A 23,049-nucleotide genomic window follows, 5' to 3' on the forward strand; every position below is an offset into this window, starting at 1 on the left:
TTTACCAACACCCCTCTAAAGGGCCGACTGTGCGCCCAATGCAAATCTAATTCTATAGAAGATGAAATCCATTTTGATATTGTGAAAAATATGATAACCCGGCAAAGAAAAGAAATATTTCAATTTATTAAAAACGAATAATAATAATAATAATTAAAATCCAAATATTTCTCTACGTTAGTCAATGAACAAAACATATTTATATACTCAACTCGGAAGAGAAAGAGATTCTTAATCATCCTGTGCAGAGATAAGATATTATGATGTAGTAAGATATTATCATATGTGTAAAATATCCTCATAAAACTCTATGCTTTAAATTGTTATTAGATATCGACTGGCATTTCTTCGCTTGATTATTGTAATAATCTTCTATTTGTTTATTTTTTACTCTAAATTAGAAAAATAAATTCTGTTCTTTCATTGCATCAAAATCAAGGGAGAATCATAATTCACCAACATCATTACTATGAGGAGGTACTCAGAGTGGAAAACACCAGTTATCCCCCTTTACATGCTCTTCTGTTTTGAAAATCTAAAATGTCAACTCAATTCACGTCATTTTGGTCGCTGTAGTAAATTGACATTCACAGTCGGTGGTTATATATGTAGTTTGTTTGTTTTTTCATTGCATAGTTGAAGAAAAGATGAATTTGCTAAGATAATTTGTGTCGAACAGAGCAAGAAAAGAAAATCAAAAGGGAAAGGATCGGTGTTACTTTGTTTGGTCTCGAGCTTACTGTGAGTGTGACTCTCACAACACCAGTATAGTCAGGTATATAAATTATATGCATTTGATTTATTGGTCACTATTCAAGTAGTATTTTGTGTTAATACAGGTGTCAGACAATAGACGTACTATTAATTGTTACTGAAATGGATATGTTTCCTAAAATCGCTGTAATTAAAAACACGAATCCTATGCCTTCCCATATGCATATATGGCAAGGAATAAGGACTCTGTTTTAAGGTGATACTTTTGTACCCTAGGTTACATGCTATAAATGTCTATACTAGAAAGTTACAGAAAGGGTACAGTACAACTCATATGGAAAATGAAAGTACACATTATGATAGGTGACTGTATTATGTAACCTGGGGTACAGTGGTTACATTCAGTAGGATGCAGCCGATTGGTCAGTGGTCCCATGCCCACACCTCCATAGCTCTATATATACCCAGGGGTACAGTGGATACATTGAGTGTCAATTGGATCCGATTACCAGTAGTTATTTATCTCCTGCTACCTGTGATTATTACCTTAATTGCTACCTGAACAATCAAGTACATGTAACAGCTGTGTTCTTCATCTGCATCCATCTATCTGCATTGTGAATCAACTGTGGAGTTAATTCCAACATGGGTCAGTTCTTACACTCTATTTGCAGTAATTAAATATGTATGTAAAAAAAAAATAATATATAATATTTAGTTTGAGTTAATTCACTTAATTAATTATATATATCCATACAGCCATCGCTGTAAAAAAAAATCCCAAATCAAGCATAATCACCTAGATTTAAATATGTTATTGATATTTTTTGTACCCTATATAACATTTTTCATGAGTCTTGAGTGAATTCTGCATATATTTTGAAAAATTCATAATGATGAAAATTACTTGTCAAAAGTTTGTGAAGTTTTTAAAATATGAAAGTTTTACATGTAATGTATATATAGTGATATATAAAAGTGAGGAAATGTGATGATCCTTGAGTGTAGATGTATATTTTATTACAACTTCCAGTCAAGAAATAGCATTGTATATAGGCTATCTAAGCAAATAACAAATTATTGGAGTGCAATTAATGATTAATAATTAATAATTTTCATTCATTTCTCTGTAAATGACACAGACAATTATAAAGCCAGCATATTTTAGATATACAGTAGTAGGATTTCTTCTTTCACATCTGTTGTACTTCAAAGGGTACACCTGTCTTTGAAGGGAGCAAGATATTAAAGCAGAAAATCCTTGCAATATGCAATACAATATACAGAGTCCTAACTGAAGCCAGGTGTGTGTATATATGTAAAAAGATCAAAGGAATGGTGAATGACAGTAACCAAAAAAAAGAAAATGGGGGGGTGTTCTTGGTGAAAAAATGTGAATATCAGTTTATCGTTTTTTAGACAGAGAACTACATTTTGACTTTTAGCAAAGTAATAATGGTAAAAGTGTTGACAGAAAAAAAGTAACAATGTGTGTGCACTTTGTACCATTATATATTTTTTTATGTCCATGTAATTTTAAAGGAATAGTGCTCTCCATCCTTGAAAAGGTTATCAGTTCTAACTTTCTGAAAAGAGAACTTTTTAATCTAATTCTATTCCTTGCTAAAGTTTAGAAAGGAATTGTGATGGGGCAAAAAGTTTTGGGGCTTGTTTACAAAAATTCAAAGTTACCAAGTTATTTATACTACATGTTTTAGACTCCTTAATGTTTACTTTGTATCTGCATGTGATTTAAAAAGAATATAGTTACATGGACTTAGCATATTTAAAATATGATGCTGAATGTTCATCACAATAGATTGTGGGACAAGAGAAATGAATTATGACACAGAAATATCTTCTCTTTTTTTTTTCTTTTTTTTTAAATATATTCATAGTTAGCTAAGTTCACTAGAATCTACCACAGATGAAAAAATGCAGAAATATTTTAATAGGATATGACAGAATCCAATGGACAACAATTCTGACAATTTTTTAAAAGTATATTAATATAATATTTTGCTGGTAACAATGATTAATAGTTATAATCAAAATATATTTCTCTGTAAATGACACAGACAATTATAAAGCCAGCATATTTTAGATATACAGTAGTAGGATTTCTTCTTCACACCTGTTGTATTTCAAAGGGTACACCTGTCTTTGAAGAGAGCAAGGTATTAAGGCAGAAAATCCTTGCAATATGCAATACAACATACAGAGTCCTAACTGAAGCCAGGTGTGTGTATATATGTAAAAAGATGAAAGGAAAGGTGAGGGTTTAACATGATTATAGGGTTTGGGAGAACTTTATAGACAAAAAAATGAAGTTTGAAATTTGCATCTTGGTTTGATCATGATCCAATATAACATTACGAAATGACTTCATCACTAAAGTCTTGCAATGAAAAGGTTTGAAATGGGGAAAACCATTATTGACTGAACAATTACAAATGATTTCTGTGACTGCATCTTATAGTCGTATTCCCTTTTCTCAGGCAAGGTCTATCAGTCTGCATTCTCTCTGTGATATGTGTTATATATAACAAAGAGAGCTTAGAGCAAGATTACAATGACAGAACAAAATACAATGTGTAGTTCAGTTTCAGTTGGATAAGGTGCATTGACTGATCATGATCAAATTTTCTTTAGGGAGGAAATACCCAATTGCTGATAGAAATTGTATCATTACACTAAAAATGTGGAATTTTTTCTACCAATTTGTGTCCGCCCCCCTCACGACAGATAGAAAGATACGAATTTAAATCCAAGGTGAATGCTAAACAAAAAAGACTAGTGGAATGTCCTTCTTGCATACTTTCATTGAATGGGCTGATCTCTCTCTCTCCCTCTTGCTCTTACCAATTATTGATATAAGTAGTAAATAACTTAATTTCTTTTACTTTCTTTCCTTTTCATTATTTATTGACTCATGAATGTAATATGCCAATATATCATATCATAAAATATTATTTGATATATGATATATATGTAGCATTACCTTGATATTGTAAGGAGAAGGTAATTATAAGATACATGTATGATACCTGTTACCTAACCCTATGCAACATTATTTAATGAATCTGAAAATTTTGTTTAAACTAAATGACACAGAAGATTATAAAACCAACATATTGTAGATATACAGTAATAAGATTTCTTCGTTCACACCTGTTGTACTTCAAAAGGTACACCTGTCTTTGAAGGGAGCAAGGTATTAAAGCAGAAAATCCTTGCAATATGCAATACAATATACAGAGTCCTAAGTGAAGCCAGGTGTGTGTATATATGTAAAAAGATCAAAGGAAAGGTTATAAGGATAATACAAAAAGAACCCCCCCCCCCCAGAAAAAAAACAACAATGAAACAAACTAACTAAATGTTTACAATATACTAAAATTGATTTGTAGAAAACAATGTAGCAATCAAAAGACAACGGTGCCTGGTGAAATGTCACATTTGAACTTACGTCTTCAATAAATCTGTATGAAAATGTGGTTTTCAAATAGACTTTTGAGTGACAATGTTAGTGGTTACCCTGTGTGGTTTCTTTTACCGACTTTTGTTAACAGTCTTTTACACTGATCATACATGTATGCCTTCTTTTTATAAATGACACAAAATATTCTTTCACAGAATATTCTTTTCAGGGTTGTATCTATAAAAAGCCTAACATCGATATGAGTATTCAATGCAGGGCATCATTAACATTAACATTTCAGTCCTATGCTAGTACAATTATCTGCGAGTACAATATTACAATGACTGTATGAATTCCTCATTTTAACCCGATTTACTGTGTAGACTAGCTAATAGTATGAATATACTCATTATAGGTACTGCGCATGTATATTCATATTCCTATTCATCACTTATTTTCAATGAATTTTCAGAAACTCCACAGAAGAGACGGACACTGAGGGATGTGAAGAAAAGAGACCGGACACCAAAAGCAAAAAGGTCACTGTCCAAAGCATGTGAAGGGACACCATCCAAGAAGATAGAGTCACTGGTTAGCACAATGTGGAAAAAAGAAGTCATTACCTCTGAAATTTCAGAACTCAGACGAAAAATTTGTGAGCAGATTCACCTACTACCACTGAATTCCAATGAAGACACAATAAGAGTGCTTTCCCTATACTTCACCCCACCCCAATTGGCCATCCTTTCAAGTGCCATAAACCATGTGCCTGTTAACTTCTTAAACAGCACAATGTTGATTTTAAATATATGCATGGCATCTCCCTTTTTTAAGGATATTCCTCCTGCGACCTTAAATCATGTAATACCAGTTCTGAAGAATTGCGAGAACTACATCCAGTTTTGGAGGGAGAACCCACAAGACATTTCCGGAATTTTATGGCAGGCTTCTAAAGACTGGAAGGAACCTTATTTAAAATTTGTAAACCCACCTGTTCAACAGTGTGTTGAATGTGGTGAAACTTTATATCCATATTCCCGAATTTGTGTGACATTTTACAGTCTTGGTGGACCTATTCCCGGCCAGCGAGGCATTTCAAAATGTAAAAAATGCAGAATTTATTACCATTTAACTGGTTATGTAGTTCCTAATCGAGGGAAAATGTTTTATGCTGAGCCCATAACATGTGACTGGAAATGTGCCAGTAATAAAGTCTTCTTCCATAAAGATCTGCATGAATTTATGTGCGAGTCCAGGTATATAGCATCATGCATGAGTCCATTACTTAAATACCATATTTATGTTTCCCAAACTTGTTTTACTCTGTTCCTTAGTATTAGGGACAATTGGAAAATTTTAAAATCACAGTCATTTTCTTATAAATGATGCAAACATTATGGAATTCAAGCTGTAGGTATGTCTTGCAAATGAGGTTTCAGTGGCATAATCATATGCCCAGTAATAGTCATGTGTGGATTTTCTTTCTGTTCCCAACTGCGTAGTAAATCAATATTTGTTGAAATTATATATACCGTGTATATATATATATATATATATATATATATATATATATATATATATATATATATATATCATGGATAATTGATTGCGCCAATCATATCAATTTGTCTTGGAACAAAATCTTTTGAAGCCAACAGAGTATCATTTGATAAGTGGGTGCAGAGTTGATAAAAAGTTCCTATTTTTTCATTCACAACAATCATGCCTTTGTATCACACCAAGCTTTTGCAGAAATATACAATTGTGTATACTCAGACAGTCACCCGGACACAGCACAATTCTATGCGTGGAAGGACCAAATGATGTCAGCAGGAGTTGGGTCAGAATACAAGGGTATGTATGAAAATCATTCCCAGTGCAACTTTATTAGTTAAGAAGCAGGTTACCTTATTCTGTGGGGATCTGGGTTACATTATTGATCATTACCCCTTGCTTGCTTACCGGGGCAGTCCTTTGTATAAGGCAGCAGGTGTGACACAATAAAGATCCCTTCCTGCTCAAAGACTAGCTGTTAGCATTGATCATAATAAGGCCTGAATTAATTTGCAGCCCTTTATGATTTACGAATTCTCGAGTGGGACGTTCAACAAGATACAATCAATCGATCAACAATTTGAAATGCAGAAAAAGAATTTATTATAGTTATTTTATTCTTAAAAATAAAGGTAGATCAATAAATAAAAATACCCTCAATGGTGGCATTATTAAATATACCTGTTTATTGTATTGATAAATATCAATTTATTTTTACTGTTACGTTACGTAGAGATTGCAGAACTCATTCCTTGCACACAGGAAGACAATGTCAATGATACCCTGAACAGCGATGAGGGTGATATTACAATTGAAGAAACACAGTCACTTCAAGGTAACATACTGTACAAATAATAAAAAATCAATATATGCACCCAGGGGTGCATGAGCCGAGTTGCATGGGATACATTGTAAAGTCAGGAATGATGTGGCATATTTATATAATTGTGAAGAACTAATTGTTGGATATAATGTAATAAATTCTTGTGAATACATCTTTAAAAGGAGTTTGGAAATGGGCATCCTTCATTGTTGTATATTACCTCTTCTAATACTCCTATATGAATGCCAATTAAGTCATCATTGGATCTTAAATACAAGTAAATGAATTGGTGTTGTATCTCCAGGAGTTTAAAATCCTCTTGATTAGAAAACAATAGGAACTGTTGCAGAAGAAAATTTTATAACCGCTAATCAAAGCTGAAAACTCGTACACCCTGATTATATTACAATAGGAATTGTTTGAAGTTCTAGTTATGAATACAAGTTTTAATATCTTTCGAGTTATCCTCCTGAAACCAATTTTTTTTTTAATTCTAAACCTATTTTCTAAAAACAAAAAAATAAATAGGGGTCTTCCTTACCTGATACATAACAATATCTTTAAGTATCATTTGATTCGGATTTAAACTTTCTTAGTTATCACCCGGAAACCAAATTTTTCTGAAATTTTCATTCTATTTTCGGTCACTGTGACCTTGACCTATGACCATTTTTCTCCTAAATTAATAGGGGTCTTCCTTACCTGGTACCCAACAATATATCAAAGTTTCATTTGATTGCATTGTAAACTTTTCGAGTTATCATCCGGAAACCAATTGTTGACGCCCAGCCCCCCCCCCCCCCCCTCCTTCTACTCACCAAACCAATAGCCGAGTTCTACTTCGTTGCAACTCGGCTAAAAATGTGCTTCATACTTCAATCATGTAGTATTAATGCAGATATGGAGTGACCCTTACTACAAATTCATTACATGTTTTGCATTAGTAGCTTCTGTGGCTGAGGACCACTCAACTGGACTAAGTCTCCAGGTAACCATGACAAGGAAAAATGCTGCTGCTGCATATTTTAATGGAGAGATAGCAAATGAAGTCAGAGAAAGAGGGCTGTTTGATATCTATATCACAAAGAATAAGACAAGAGAAGGTACCTATTGGTAGTGGTGTTTCAATCATCGATTATAATCGAAAATCAATCGATTGTTGGCAATTTGTAATTTAAGCGCTTGATTATGAAATTTTTTATTCCAATTAATCAGCTTTTAGATTTTGTTTTCTCAACGACTGTAGTTTTTGAAGAATATTCCTACCGTGACCTATCTAGTACACCAAAAGTTTTGTTTATCGTAATAGGGCGGCGCACTCGAAAACGAAAGTATCCATACCTGTACGGGGAGTAACTTGGTCCGATACTGAAATAGACGTACTTTGATTCAGGCATGTAAACGAAGCACAATTATCAAAGAGAATCTTGATACTAGCAAAGCCAAGTGTGAATTACACAGATAAAAACCGCTTTCAAAGGCCACTGTTACTCCGCACGTGTGTATCGTGTTTTCAGTTGGTGACAATAAAAATTAATCTCTTATAATTTATCTGTTTTAATTTTTGTTTTTAAGAAAATGAATTTCTTTCCTCATTTTGCTTTGCTGAACGTTAGGCCCTAATTATATTTTAATTAAGCCGGGTCATCGTCAGTTAATGACATTTAACTTTGATATACGGCCGTAACTGAAGCAAACGATTTCTGTTTTTTGGCGACTTTTATATATGTAATTAAAAGAATAAAAAAAATACACACAAAATATTCACTTACACTCTCTCAGCTATAGAAACAACAAATTTAAACGTAGAAAATATTTCTTTACACTTTTTCAGTACATATGTACAATTAATATATAATTTTTCTATGTCCAATTATAATCGATAATTAGTTAAAGTAAACCAATCATCGATTATGAAATTCTCAACGATTCCCATCACTACCTATTGGTGAAATCAATGTCATTCATTGCCTTTATCTTTAATGTGAATGATCTTAAAATACTTTTCAAATATTTGAAATTTTAATAGACTTGGGATTTCTTGTGTAATTCCCAAATTCTAACTTACAAAGAAATATAAATCATACTTGCAGTACATCTAAGAATTACAACATCAACGAAACATTGAATGAAATGTAACCTTTTAGGTTTAATGCAAAAGTTCAAACTCTACATTTCTGTACGGTACGGTTGCATTACAACTAAACATATCTGAATATAATATGTATTGTTGTAGATATTAGTACACATGTGAATTATTTGTTCTAGCCTTGCACCAGTGTTAGAAAATTAGAATTTGCAAAAACAATACAGGCATATGCTGTTGGATTATTTTGGGCATTTTCATTGCATTTTGACCTTAAACTTACAATCACCTGTACCGTAAATCCTTTTGCGTAAAGATTGTTCTTCCAAAAAAGGTATGCCAAGTGCAATGCAAGTTCAGTTTGCTTGGTAATTATAATTTAACAAGGTTGAGAGTGAAAAATTGTCAAGGAAATGCTAAATAATTGCTATTAAAATTAAAACAGCAGCCTCACATGTTATTTTCATTGCAGATTTGATGAAGCAGATAGACAGCATTCGAAAAGAGGAATTATATGAACACAGGGAGGAAGATTGTTCACCTCTATGCAAAAGCAAGGGATGCAGCAATCTCCGTGTGATTGACAGTTGCTGGAAGGTACATTTATCTGAATAGCCTAATGTCAACAAGTTTACAATTAAAAATCAGGCATCTTAATAAAAATTGAAAGATGAACATTGATCACCTGTGCTGGCTTTTCATTCAAATTTTAATAAAATTATATAGTTTTCTATCATAAAAACTAGCTGCAATAATTATTCTGACGTTTTTGGCCTCTCCCTAAAAAAAAAATCAAAGGGCTACATTATTGCAGCTAATAACTTATTTTAACGTAAATCATATCGATGTTCTGACTAATAGCGTGTGCGACGTCAACGGAAAACAGTGTCGCTACTAACACAATGGTATGTTATAGAAGTAATTACTAAAAAAAAAACTGCTGTTGAATGAAAAACAATTTTCACAGAGTAGACTAGTATATACATTGTCAAGATACATCGGTCAAATTTTCAGATGGGTTTTTCTAGTGAGAAAAAGTGTTTGTAAACCCGCGACCCACGTAAAAACCACAGGGTAATGGTCTGAACATATTTGATTTCACTGAGGATGCTTACATGTGCATTGGAAAACTTGTGACTGTATCTATTTGAATTTTAAAATTGCAGAGAGTAACTTGATTGAAAAAGGATAGAAATTTTCTAGAAGCCATTGCCAATACATTGCTATATTTGTTGTCCAGGTATGCATGTGCCACTGCATGTTTGCTGTTCCCATGGAAGTTGGGGGCTATCCATTGCTAACCTTTCCCAATGTGTGCACATTGGAACCGAAACACGGGTCTGTGTTTTGCAAAGAACATTTCAACCTGCTAGAAAGACACAACATTCCAACAAAAAAAGAAGATTTCCTCAAGTTCTTAGGATGTACAGGTATTATAGTATTTTCATATCGCTAATTAAGAGGGTGTCCATTATGATATCAGGCAGAGCTCGGCACATGCTATCTCTCAGATTTTCATTAAACTTTGTGCACAGGTTCCTACTGACCCCAATATGAAATTTGCCAAATAAAAAGTTTCTATCATGTTTAGTTTGGGTTCAACATGGAAAAACAACTTTGAGATAATTTTCGGTGCAAAAAGGTCACGAAATATTGGAAAAAAGTGCTATGTTTGAACAGCTCTAAAATGTCATATAACTAAAAAATAGAGAAAAGCAATATTTTATATGTTAGATATACACTATATGCAATAACTGAGAGGGTTTTTGTGTGTATATTCATCCAATGAATGAATTTATTAATTGTTAAAATTGCACATATTTCACACCAATATATTTTACAAAATAATGATCAAAATATAAGATCTCACAAAACCCAATACAATGTCTCAAAAGAAATAGATTATGTATAACCAGAAACTTGAAGAGGTGTATTTCAAGTTACAAAAATAAATTCAGTGGGAAAAGCAAGGTTTGATGGTGAAAAGTTGAACTGAAATCTCAAAATTTTCAATAAGTGCAAAAAGGTCAACTACTTAAATGATGATTGTTGAACTACATAAATAGAAATAAATATGAAGTAGATATAACAAATCAATGATTAAATGATTAAAATTCATGAAAAATTACTAGAACATATGAACATTCAGAAATAAATTTCATGTCTTTGTATACATTCTATATAATAAAGGCAAAAAAAAAAAAAAAAAAAAATGCCTATGTAATTCATTGTATAAAATTTTACAATGTTGATTTTTAGAGGTCATTTCTGACACAGGATTTGAGATAATAGTCAATTAATTAACACGCATATATGAAGTTAAAATTATCAGTATATCAAATTTTAATAAATTGCCTATCATGAAGAATCTAAATTCATTCACTCACATTACAAACTTGACATTGGCAGATCCCGAGGGGGTTGGGGCGGAGGGGTAGAAAACACCCTCTCCTTTTCTCTGGGACATCTAGATAGTTATTTAGCATTAACCAGAAATTTTTTTACTCTCTTGTAAAGCATTTCCCTTTGCATTCATGAAATAACATGCCATATTCCATTTTCTGCCTACATCAGATTGGCAGACTTGCTTTAATGCATGTTTACTCTGATGCTGAAATATATATTGACCACTTCCAGATACACAAAATGTTTGTTGAATTTTACCCAGTGACAGAAAATGTTCATAAAGTATCTTCAACTGATGCATAAAAGGTTACATGTAACTAGCAATCAATAACAAACATATTTACTTGATCAATTCATCGGATATGACCTAATGCAGATTTTAGATCATTTTTCTGGAACCCCCCCCCCCCTTCAAATCACTGTCTATGTCTCTGTTTAACAAATGACAATAAACAAATCATGTCTTAATGCCTGGTACTTAGTAGCATGGTTTGCAAAGTAAGAGCTAGTGCATATTTCTGACATTTGTTACAAACAACCTTTTCCCCTAGAAATTATGAAAATTGGCACTGAATTTATATTGATACATGTATATTAACAATTGATACATTTCACAGTATGGAATCTTATTTTGCCACCCCACCACTCTGTTCTAATTTATGTCTAATGCCATAGCAGTGTTTCTTTTGAATATTGGTTCACAAACAGGAATAAAATTTGTCACTTCAAAAATTGAAATGTGCTGCAACCATAGAGTTAAAGTAGTGGTCATCATTTGATTATCTTTGTCAGCTGCAAAGTGTTTCTGTGAAATAACTGTCAACATATCTAGATTGAAGTGGAGCTATGAGTTCTGCAATTCCCCTTATAACTTCACAAGTCTTTTGTCTGTAGTAATTCTGTGTTCTCTCCAAAGCCTCTTCCTATCTTGGACTCAGCTGAGATCTAAATAACAACAGTTGTGTAAATTAATGGAAATAAAATGATGAACATGTTTAAATAGCACTGTAAGCAATGCACTAAGAAAGTCAAGATCATATGTTTGATATAGTCACAAGGTCAAAGGTCATGATATAAAATAAATTCTGGTCATTAGGCATTTCATGTGAAACAAACTAACCCAATAACTTATCCCTCAAGATATAACAGATCTGGTAATAATGAATGTTTTTCAAAAGTAGGTCAACATGGTCAAAGTCAGAAGTTCAAAAGTAAAGCTCTTTCATTAGTAATCTATAATATGTGAAATATATATCAAAGCCCAATCCAAAGTGGCTGAGAAACTATATATCAATTTAAAGTTTTTGAAAATCATGCTATTTTAAAGACTAAGGTCAGGTACTAAATTAAAAGTCTGGTAATAAAGAATATACATATTTTGTATATCTTTATGTAAAATATCAATATAATAAAATCTGGGTTAAACTTCAAAACCAAGGTCACAATATCAAACAGTATGGTATCAAATGAAAGTTCTTGCCATAAGATATCTAAATACTAAACATAAAAGGCTAGACTACCTTATATATAGTTCAGGAGAATTGCCTACTGTAGGTTATATTTTGTTAAAAGTAGGCCAAGCACAAAAGTGAAAAAAAAAATTGATATCAAAAGAAATGTTTTATTATGCAAGGTGAAGATAACGAACAGTCATCAATCTCATAACTCCTACAATCAATTCAAAATAGATAGTTGGGCAAACACGGACCCCTGGACACACCAGAGGTGGGATCAGGTGCCTAGGAGGAGTAAGCATCCCCTGTTGACCGGTCACACCCGCCGTGAGCCCCATATCCTGATCAGGTAAACGGAGTTATCCGCAATCAAAATCAGTGTGCCAAAATAATAAGGAATAAAAATATGAGAGCCTTATTACTAACATGAGCAAGTTCCAGACAGATATTGCCCCCTGTTCCCCCCCCCCCCCCGACTTTAGTCATGGGTGCATAGAAATGAAAAATGAATCAACACAAATTAGGAACATTTGCAGTTTGAAAGGATTTAGTGTGACCCTGCTAACCTTAAAAAAAATTTGTTTTAATTTCCTGTATATTCCCACATCATACTTTGATCTCCTCCGTACCCTAATTCTTTAGCCTCTTTAGCCTTCAGCTCAGGTGAGCTAAAAAAACAACCAAAAAACTATATATTCATTGATTCAAAAATTAAACCACATTCTGATTTCAAAGCATCACCTCTGACTTATATATATATATATATATATATATATATATATATATATATATATATATATCCAAATTGTGTTTTTAAAAAAAATCACAGTGTCCGGTATAAAATATTAAAAGAAATAGAATAAACAGTACACAAAGTTAAAAATTTAACGCAAGCGCTTTCATTTTATAATCCTCAGGATTTTTAATATTTAATTTTTAATATTTTAATATTTAATATTTAATAATTTTTAAGGTTAATTTGAATAAATTTAAGAACATTCTAAACGAATTGGATATCAATTTAAAATTCACAATGGATTACAGTACATCTTGTATACCATTCCTGGATGTTTCTGTTATCAAAAAGGAGGATAAAATAATTACAGATATTTTTTTTACAAACACACGGACACTCACCAGTATTTACACTTTTCGTCCTCGCATCCAAGACACACAAAACGTGCCATACCTTACAACCTCGCCAGAAGAATATGTACCATCGTTAGCGAAGAACCTACCAGAGAACAACGTTTAGGGGAATTAAATAGTTATTTACAAAAACAGAATTATCCAATCAAACTTATAAACGACGGAATCAAGAAAGCCAGAGAACTCAATAGAGAAAATCTTATCAATAAATCCAAAATCAATCCCACAACAAATTCACACATTTTACCGTTTGTTACAACATACAACCCAAGGAACTCTAATGTTACACCTATCGTTCGGCAACTCAACGACCTACTAAAAACAGATGAAAAAATGGGGAAAATTATGAAGAAATATACTTTTATCAACAGCAAGAGACAACCGAAAAATCTTAGGAGACTGTTATGTAAATCTAATTTTCGGGAAAAGTCCAACAAAAATTTTTTCACCGTTACCAAATGTGACGATCGGCGATGCGGAACGTGCCCATACTTAAGGGAAGGAAGTTCGTTCGAATTTAACAACAAGGAATTTACGGTAAATTCAGATATGACGTGCTCCACCAAAAATTTAATTTATGTTATAACATGTGCTGGCTGTGGAAAACATTATATCGGTGAAACTGGAACTACTCTGCGAACTCGTATACGAGTTCATAAACAACACATTTCAGCACCCGAATACAGAAAAATTAAAGTTAGTGAACATATAGATGTGTGTGGCCACGGACAATTCAGTGTATATCCGTTTTATAAACTGTATACAGAAAATACTATTTCCCGACGAGAAAAAGAAAGACACTTTATTAAGACTTTAAAACCGGCTCTCAATAGCTTACTGTAAAATATGTTTACTGTTATTATCTATGACGTCATAATATGCTTAACGTAAAATCCTTTTCCCTTCATTCGTTTATGACGTCGTTATGTACGTGAAATGTTAGGACGCCTTTATGACGTCAAACCATTTCAAAACTATTTTAAAATGTAACGCCTGAGGATTATAAAATGAAAGCGCTTGCGTTAAATTTTTAACTTTGTGTACTGTTTATTCTATTTCTTTTAATATATATATATATATATATATATATATATATATATATATATATACGAGCTAGTATTTGAAATTATCTAAACAAGAATTGTCTGAAGAGAGTTTAAAACTTGTCGAGTGGGTTAAAATCTTTTATAACAGTCATGAATTAAAAATGCATGTATGTGTTGTGTGTGGCATGGTGACATCACATAAAACTTCAATATGAAGGGTCAAGGTCGTAAGGTAAAAATGTTACTATCATATGACATGAAGGAACACACGTTTCTGAAATATCCAACCCCCATCTCTAACCATTCTTATGTTATTGTCAAAGTTAAAGTTTTTATATTCTACATGTATGTCTGTCAAGTGAGTTAAAACAAAAGGATTGTGACATCATAACATTGGATGCCTTTGGTCAGGAATTGTCTCAAGAAATATACATGTCAAATGTGGAATTAAGCTCATATCTGTAATAGTTCTAAACTTACATAATTTATGAATTATGACAATATGACAAGGTCAGATGTACCATGTTCTGAATTTAAAATCTTTTGATTGAAATAAATAAATATACTCACTGATACAGTCTGATAATTGGCTTGCAGTAGGGGTGATTTGACTATAATTATTTTCCAAATCTGTAATGAAATGGGCGTTGTATTCATTATCGAGCTTTGGTAATTTTATTATATACATGTATGTCACACTAATACACTTTAGTACCTGTGTGCATGCAAATAAATCATCAGATTTTGTGTCATATTAAACCATCTGAATTTTATAATCCATTCAGCTTAAATTTAGAGAAATTAATGATATACATCAACCTGTAACACACACCCCACCCCCACCCCCACAATGGTTCTTATAGTTGCATAATTACATTATTTTTTTATATTTATTATTCGGTTTTTGTCATATACATACATGTACATATACTACCCTCTCACACTGATTCATTCATCCTTTAATAGTGATTAAATCTAGGAACCCAAAAAAACAAACACATGTGAAAAGTAGCTAGTAAAAAAAAATCAGTCAAAAATAATCTGATATAATTTTAATATATATTATTTTTTATGCATGCATGCTGATATGTACATAGCTTGCAGGACAATAAACACTTTTCACCACTTTCATCTTGTTTTTGTGTGATTCTATTGTTTCTTAATTCAATGATTTGTGGATAAACATTGTGTTGTAGTACAGATTTTAAAAATCCCTACATTAACACCCCCCCCCCCCCCCGATTGATTTAATGGGTTTTTTACTGTGGGGATTTATCATTTTAATCATTATTATTTTAAAAAGAATCATTTCATCAAATGAATTGTTTGCATTGACACATCATGAGAACTTGCATCAAAATTGTCTAGCAATCAAAGACAGTTTTCAAAGAAAAATAACAGAGAAAATTCGACATTTATACTTACCACTTCCAACGGGAACAAATATTTCCCTTGAAACATTGAAGTTTACTGCTCTGTCTACTTTACACTTTCCTTTGTGTAGTAGATAACAATATTTGGTGGTGGTTGCCTCCAGTAAATCCCCAAAGAATCGCAATGACCTCGGCATACTAGTAAGCATCTGCACCGTGCACGATAGTTTAAACAGTTAAACTTTTACGTCGAATTCGAAGTACCCCGATCTGTACAGCAGGGGGTCAATCTCGGTTGAATATTACACGCAGTTCCAACTTTAAAAAATCTTGAATATCCACTTATGTCTTTTGAACAATTATTAAGGATTGACAAGTCCCTAAAATAAGGACCACTCCTAGAAAAACTTCACGTTTCTATCACTTGTCAGCCATATCTGTTTACCCACGAAACTTTGATAAGGTCCGGGCTGAATAATTATTTTTCACCATCAAATTAAAAAAAAAATTAATTCCACGTTTACACTTGATAAAAAAAATCGAGATAAGTGAAAAATGTTCTAAATAAATACTGTTTTCTTCGAAAATTACAATTTATGCAAGTTTCGGATCATTTTACATTTTTTACGCCAAGGGAGGTAACTCAAATTACTGGCTTTTTGGCTACTTCTGTCAGTAAATGCTCAACAACAGCATTGTTTCCCAGCAATTTTATTGTTTCATCTTAATTATTAAGGAATTTCCTTCAAATATTGTTTATACTTTCTGGACAAATTTTATTGTATTGGGTATTATTTAACTTTACAAAATGATCATTTTCTATAGATTATATAGTGTCCTCGAATTTATGAAATAGGCCAAGTTTTGGCATCTAACAATGTTTCTTGTGAAATTCACTTTACATACGATAAAATTGGCGTATGACCTTAACTTTTATTGCGTATGAATAAAATTTTGAGGAATTGCATGTGCCAGCCGTATTATATCTACTGCCTGATATCTCCGTGGACGGCCTCTTAATAATATAGACACTTATTATATACTTTCAATTTCATCTCTTCTTTTTTCTTTAAAAGTTTGCGGGCATATATCACACGATATATGCCCGGAAACATTTTTGCCCGCACACATTACGTCACAATCAAATTTCTACGCCATTAAATTTCAAATTTTTCGTGTTTTTCATCTTTTACTCAGTTAAACCGATAAAGTTATTGTTAAAAATAAAATTATTGTTAGTTCCTAAATGAAATTGAAAGTATATAATAAAAAGGTTATAGACTTTGTATGGGAAATATGACGACCTCGTTTTTTGTCGCGAACGGACCTCGCAAGCTTGGTCCGTCTACGCGCCAAAAAACTCGGTCGTCATATTTTCCCATACAAAGTCTATAACCTATAAATATGTTATACGACCCGAGTTTAATACTACCCAACGTGGGAAGACCGTAATACATGTCATATTTCTGCAAGCGGACCATCTAGGCATTTAAAAAAAATCTATCTTTGTTAGCCAAAACCATTCACCTACGTAGAGCACAGTGGGCCCAAAACCTATGGCTAGTGGAGATGAATTTAATTCCCGTATTCGGGTATTATAGCTGACCAAAAACTAGTAGCTTTCATTCAGACGACGGATAAGATTGCGAGTCACTGGTTATTCTGTTTACTTCGTGATATTTCCATGCGTTATAAAATCTTGGGTTGCACTATATGTGCAGTTTTACAAATTGTCGTACCCCCCCCCCCCCCTGCTTTACACGGTACACTGCTATATATCAAATTGCCATTACAGGAAATGCATACCTTGTGATAGTTCATGATCATTCTCTTATTTGGTGAATTTGTGCTGCACGTGCTGTGAAACAATGTACCGACGAGTGGTGGGAATAACGCAGGTGTTTGTGTTGTACGGGATGTTTAAAATTTGGGCATGTCTGTTGTGCTCTCTCTCTCTCTCTCTCTCTCTCTCTCTCTCTCTCTCTCTGCTATTTTTTTTTCGAAAAGATTATCCTTCAAATGAAATCTTTGAATGTAATTTTGGAAGAAATCCTATAAACTATTCATGGAATTCTAATAAATGTTTCACAGGAAGTATCAATGCACTATTTGCATTTATGTGTAGATTTCCTAACTTGCGATGCATTCTTGCGAAGACCAGGGAACATAAAGTGGCAAGAAATGAAATATACAGCACTCGTGATGTTCATCACTGGGTGTTTAAGAAGCTTTTCGCCGCGCACGAATGTACGGAAGCCGATAGGTGCCAGGGTAAATAGAATTAATATATATTTAACTGGCGGCCGCCACTTAAAATAATACATTGCCAATTGCAAAAACAGTGTAATTCGTATCGCTGAGTGATTATTTTTGGAAAGATTTAGTACGCAAACACGCATCATCGTTTTTTAAAGTGTATAGGGACAGTCGGGAATTGTCTTCTACAATTATTGTTGACAAGCAGAAAAGGAACCTAAAATGTCTCTTTTGTCCAAACTTCGTACTCATAATTTGGAGGAAGGGAGCTCCGTTCATCCTTCAATTGATCAGTTCATTCATTATTACATTTTTACCATCCATTACTACCACCAGAAGAGTGGAGTGGGGGCCAATCCGCCAATTAATCTTATTTCACATGTGAAAATAATTCAGTTTGCATGAGAAAATAATAGAAATAGAACGTTGTCAAAAAATGGAGGGTCAGCCCCGTGGTTTTACGTATTTAACAGTACAAGCAAAAAACAATAATTTAATGCTCATAATTGTATATATATATATATATATATATATATATATATATATATAGAAAGCACAGATAATTTCACTTGTTTGGGATACCCACTTCCGCCCCTACCCGGAGTTGAACTCACGACCTGCGGAACCAAATCTCCTAACAGCATGCAACCAGCGCGCTAGACCGCTCGACCATCTAGGCAAGTCAATAAACTTGCTTTCGATGTCGATGGAATTCTCGCCACGCTGTCACACGCTACACGGTCATTGAGAATGGAAATGGGATACAGTTATTTAACGTACACTTAAGAGGATCATACATGATACACATTTAAATTGAGTGGCGGCCGCCATATAAATTAAGCCGCCAGTTACTATACCCTGGCACCTATCGGCTTCCGTACGAATGGATATATTTTTCAGCACGTACAATTTAAAGCGCATGTGTTGAAATTTATTTTAATTAATGTATATTATATATATGATATACATTATACACATATAGTTTAACAGTCTTCTTCATAACTTAGAGCGCTGCTAGTTCTTGCAATTTTTTTTTTTGCGATAGTAATACACATGATACATGCATAAGAAATGGGGACAGTTTTTTGGTGTTTTCTTTTTTGTAAATCGGCTTCCATATACACATGTACAGCGTTTTCTTGAAATGTTAACGGTACAAATATGCTTTAATGAGTATATGGGTCACATGCGTGGTTGAATTGAATTTTACATTTTAAAAAAATTCTGGCCGAGATGTACTCAGCTAGATGGATTATAAAGTTGGACTAATAATTATGTTTCTCTTCATTCATGCGTTGCTTGAAAAAGGGGAGGCGTTATCGGATAGACTGTGTACTTTATGTTCTTCAGATAGTGTAGTTCAAGATGAATTTCCTCTTTTTAAAATCTTAGAGCAATCTTGTTTACCAGTATCAGATTTAACCCCACTGTGGTCAATATGCCAGATTTAGACAAAACGAAATTTCTATTATTAAATTTTCCAAGACAAACTGCAAAATTCCTGTTCTCAGCATACACCTACAGGCAGTCTAGCATATACCATAATAGTAAAAGTCATACGTAATATATGTACCACTGTATTTATTATTTAATGGGAGGGTTTCTGTTAAAAGTGACATATAGGCCCGATGGGCCGGGCGTTTAAATTTCTATTATTCTGTTTAATATATATTTCAATTCTGTAATGTATAAAACACATGTCACTATAATAAATCATTTACTTACTTACTTTATTCCTCCTTGAAAGAGTACATTAGAAGTGCATATACTGCAATAATGACGAATACAAATATGAAGATGTACATGTACACGAATAAAAAAAGAAAGAAAATATGATGTACAAGGAACTTTGTGTAGTGCTAACTTTAACTTCAGATTGCATGCTTCTGTTATATATGGCCAATAACTTTTATTAAATAATTCCCACACATGTGGTTGTTGTTTTTCATCCTGTTCTGATAATGGATAGATTCAATGGGGCTTTAGCTAACATATAAAGTGGATTGGAAATCAACTTTGAAATTGGAATTTCAAGCCAACGTTTTCTAGAGAGTCCGTGCGGAAAATGTTCTCACTCCTGCATGCGCTTCGATAAGCTCAAATCTTTTCAATCAATGCCATGCATGGTTGAATTAAATTTTAAAAAGTTGATCTTGCATAAATATTTTGCGCCTAAAGTGGAAGCTAAATATTGATTGAAATCAGAAAATGTAGTTTTCGCGGGCCTATTGTCCGATCATTTAGCGGCAAAACATCTGACATTTCACAATAAACCAAACTGTATGTATTTGTCTTCATTTTCATGGTCTACAGTTCACCCAAAATCTGCTGCTGACATCCGACATGTGGATGATAAGCTACTAGAATTTGCAACACATTTATATAACTGTGATTCTTCTGGAAGAAGACTTGGATTATCAGCTTTGCATTACCAAGGTATGTATTTCAAGACAAGATATTTAATTTCATAATAAGGCTTAAGACAGCTTTAAAGTTGCTAGTCTCCTAACAGAAACTGTTACAAAAGAATTTCTTTTATAATCATACTTCTCAATATCTGAGGAGTAATTCCTGTGAATGTCTCATTTGTTCCACCCATCTATATACATGTATATGCTAGCTATACAATCATCCTAGAAATGTTTCAATATTGCTGAATGATTTCTTTTTGGTGTTTGAGATATTCAGAAAGAACTTGTGACCCCTCTCTGCCCATACTTAAGAACCTTTAAAACCCAAATCCCATATGTTACTTATAGGAACAGATGAAATAGTATCCAATATGAACATTAACATGTGGGAGGAGAACTCTGTGGCAGCTGAACTATGCAACAAGGATACTGGTGAAAAAGCACGATTACGCAGATGTCCAGGGGGGGCATTTCGTGTGTGTTACTGGAGGAGGACACATATCATATTTTGATCCCATTTTCAAGTGAGTATTTCTCCCTTATGATATTGTGGAATTAAATCATGAACAAGACTGATTAATTGGGTTATTACAATGTGAAATACAGAATAGTGTCAATTTTATACTGTTCCATGGAGTTTGAACCAATTATTGAATTGATAAATTAAATTTTCTTCTACTTTAGATCTGAGAGTCCCTCACAGATCTTCATGCAAGTTGTACGACTCATGTATCTTGAATTAAAAGATGTTCCTGAGGAGGACTTGGGGGAAGCCATAAAGAACTACGTTCTCTGTTATGACAACATGTGTCAGCTTGATTCTTTGAAAGTTTCCAAAGAAGATTTGCCTTTGCCTCCACCATTTCATTCCATGTGGAAAACAATAACCAAAGTCATAGACAGGCTCCACCTTCAAAACCACAAAAACCCCAAATGCAAGAAACACTACAATCCAGATGATGTGCTGCCACCTGGCTACAACACTATGGTGGCTGAGCAGACCTTCTCTTGGTTTTCACGATTTAAGAAAATTGCAAACTCCATGTCCCAAACACATCATCTCTTCTTTATCCACAGAAACATCAAAAGGCGAAATTCATATACAGCCAAGTGTAGGAAGAAGGGAAAGGAGCCGCTTTTACCAGGCATCAACATCAAGGCTGTATTTAAATCAACTTAAAGTATTGTGATTGCTAAAGTGCATTGAAATGAAAATAATACATAACTTAGAATTAGTCTTGAATTATTGCTATGTGTATATGTAGATATATTCTACCTTGTAACTTGGTTAGAAAACTTTTGAATTTTAAGGAAGTTAATGTTTTGATCTAAGAAACTGAAGAAAAACAATTTCCTTCTAGGTCATTCTCATTAAAGGAATTTTCAATGTAACACCTATTATTCCATTTATGTATGCCTGGTGGTCTTGCTCTGGTATGCATATTTATTTGAGCAATCTGCATTCCTAGGATAAGTGTATGATATGAGTATAGGGACAGAAAGGCACAGGACAAAACGTCACAAAAATGCTCACTAAAGCTGTTGTTCAGACACCAGACATTTCTTACAGTGGATGGGAGGTAGAAGGGAATACATGTCATCATTCTTATTGGTGTTTGTTTTGCCACATTTAGCACTTTCAGTTCATTGTTAGATGTTCATTATTAGATGATAAAAAAAAATCATTGTCTTGTTTATATAGCAATTATCATATGACAGTTCACTTCTTGTTTTGACAATAATCTGGAGTGAAAGGAAGCCAACCATATGCATATAATTCTGCCATCAGATTTTGTTTTGACGATCATTAATATGTAGTATACTAAACCAAATGATCATAAAACTTATTCTTATTTTATCTCAATACAAAATATTTCTTTTTAAAAATCAAAATATTTTACAATAAATATGATAAAAGGAATAACAATTTTATAATTATTATCAAAATCTCATAGAAAATATAAATTTTGCATATATATTTTCTTAAACTTTACAAAAAGAACAGATATGTTTTTAAAATATATAAAAAATCAAAACTTTTTATTTTCTTATAAACTGTGGCTTTTTGTGCTGTGACATTTTGTCCTACTTTCATAAATTTCTTATTGTGACTTTTTGTCCATGGTCATTTTGTCCGTGACTTTTTGTCTGTGACTTTCTGTCCTGTGACTTTCTGTCCTACATTCATTTTAGAAATGTGCCATTACAATAGTTTGTAACTTTAACTATAGTCACTGATAAAATCAAGTTTAAATGTTATCACTCAATACCTACACTTAGCTGTATATATCTGTGATACCTACACTTAATTACCTGTATAAGAATTACTTATAATGTATTTATCAAAATAAAGATT

General features: G+C 32.9%; 1 long non-coding RNA gene and 1 pseudogene across 1 annotated transcript; one reads left to right on the forward strand and one right to left on the reverse strand.

The window, feature by feature from the left end:
* The first annotated feature begins 5,959 nt into the window (after positions 1–5,959).
* On the forward strand, positions 5,960–21,873 carry LOC130051499 (uncharacterized; annotated as a pseudogene).
* Positions 11,726–16,342, reverse strand: LOC130051570 (uncharacterized). The gene is made up of 3 exons (XR_008799832.1): positions 16,079–16,342; positions 15,224–15,283; positions 11,726–11,949 (listed from the first exon to the last, which is right to left on the reverse strand). It is a non-coding gene; the product is annotated as an uncharacterized LOC130051570 (long non-coding RNA).
* Positions 21,874–23,049: the final 1,176 nt, after the last annotated feature.

The sequence above is a fragment of the Ostrea edulis genome, chromosome 2 (genome assembly GCF_947568905.1).
Source record: "Ostrea edulis chromosome 2, xbOstEdul1.1, whole genome shotgun sequence".
Lineage (NCBI taxonomy): Eukaryota > Metazoa > Mollusca > Bivalvia > Ostreida > Ostreidae > Ostrea > Ostrea edulis.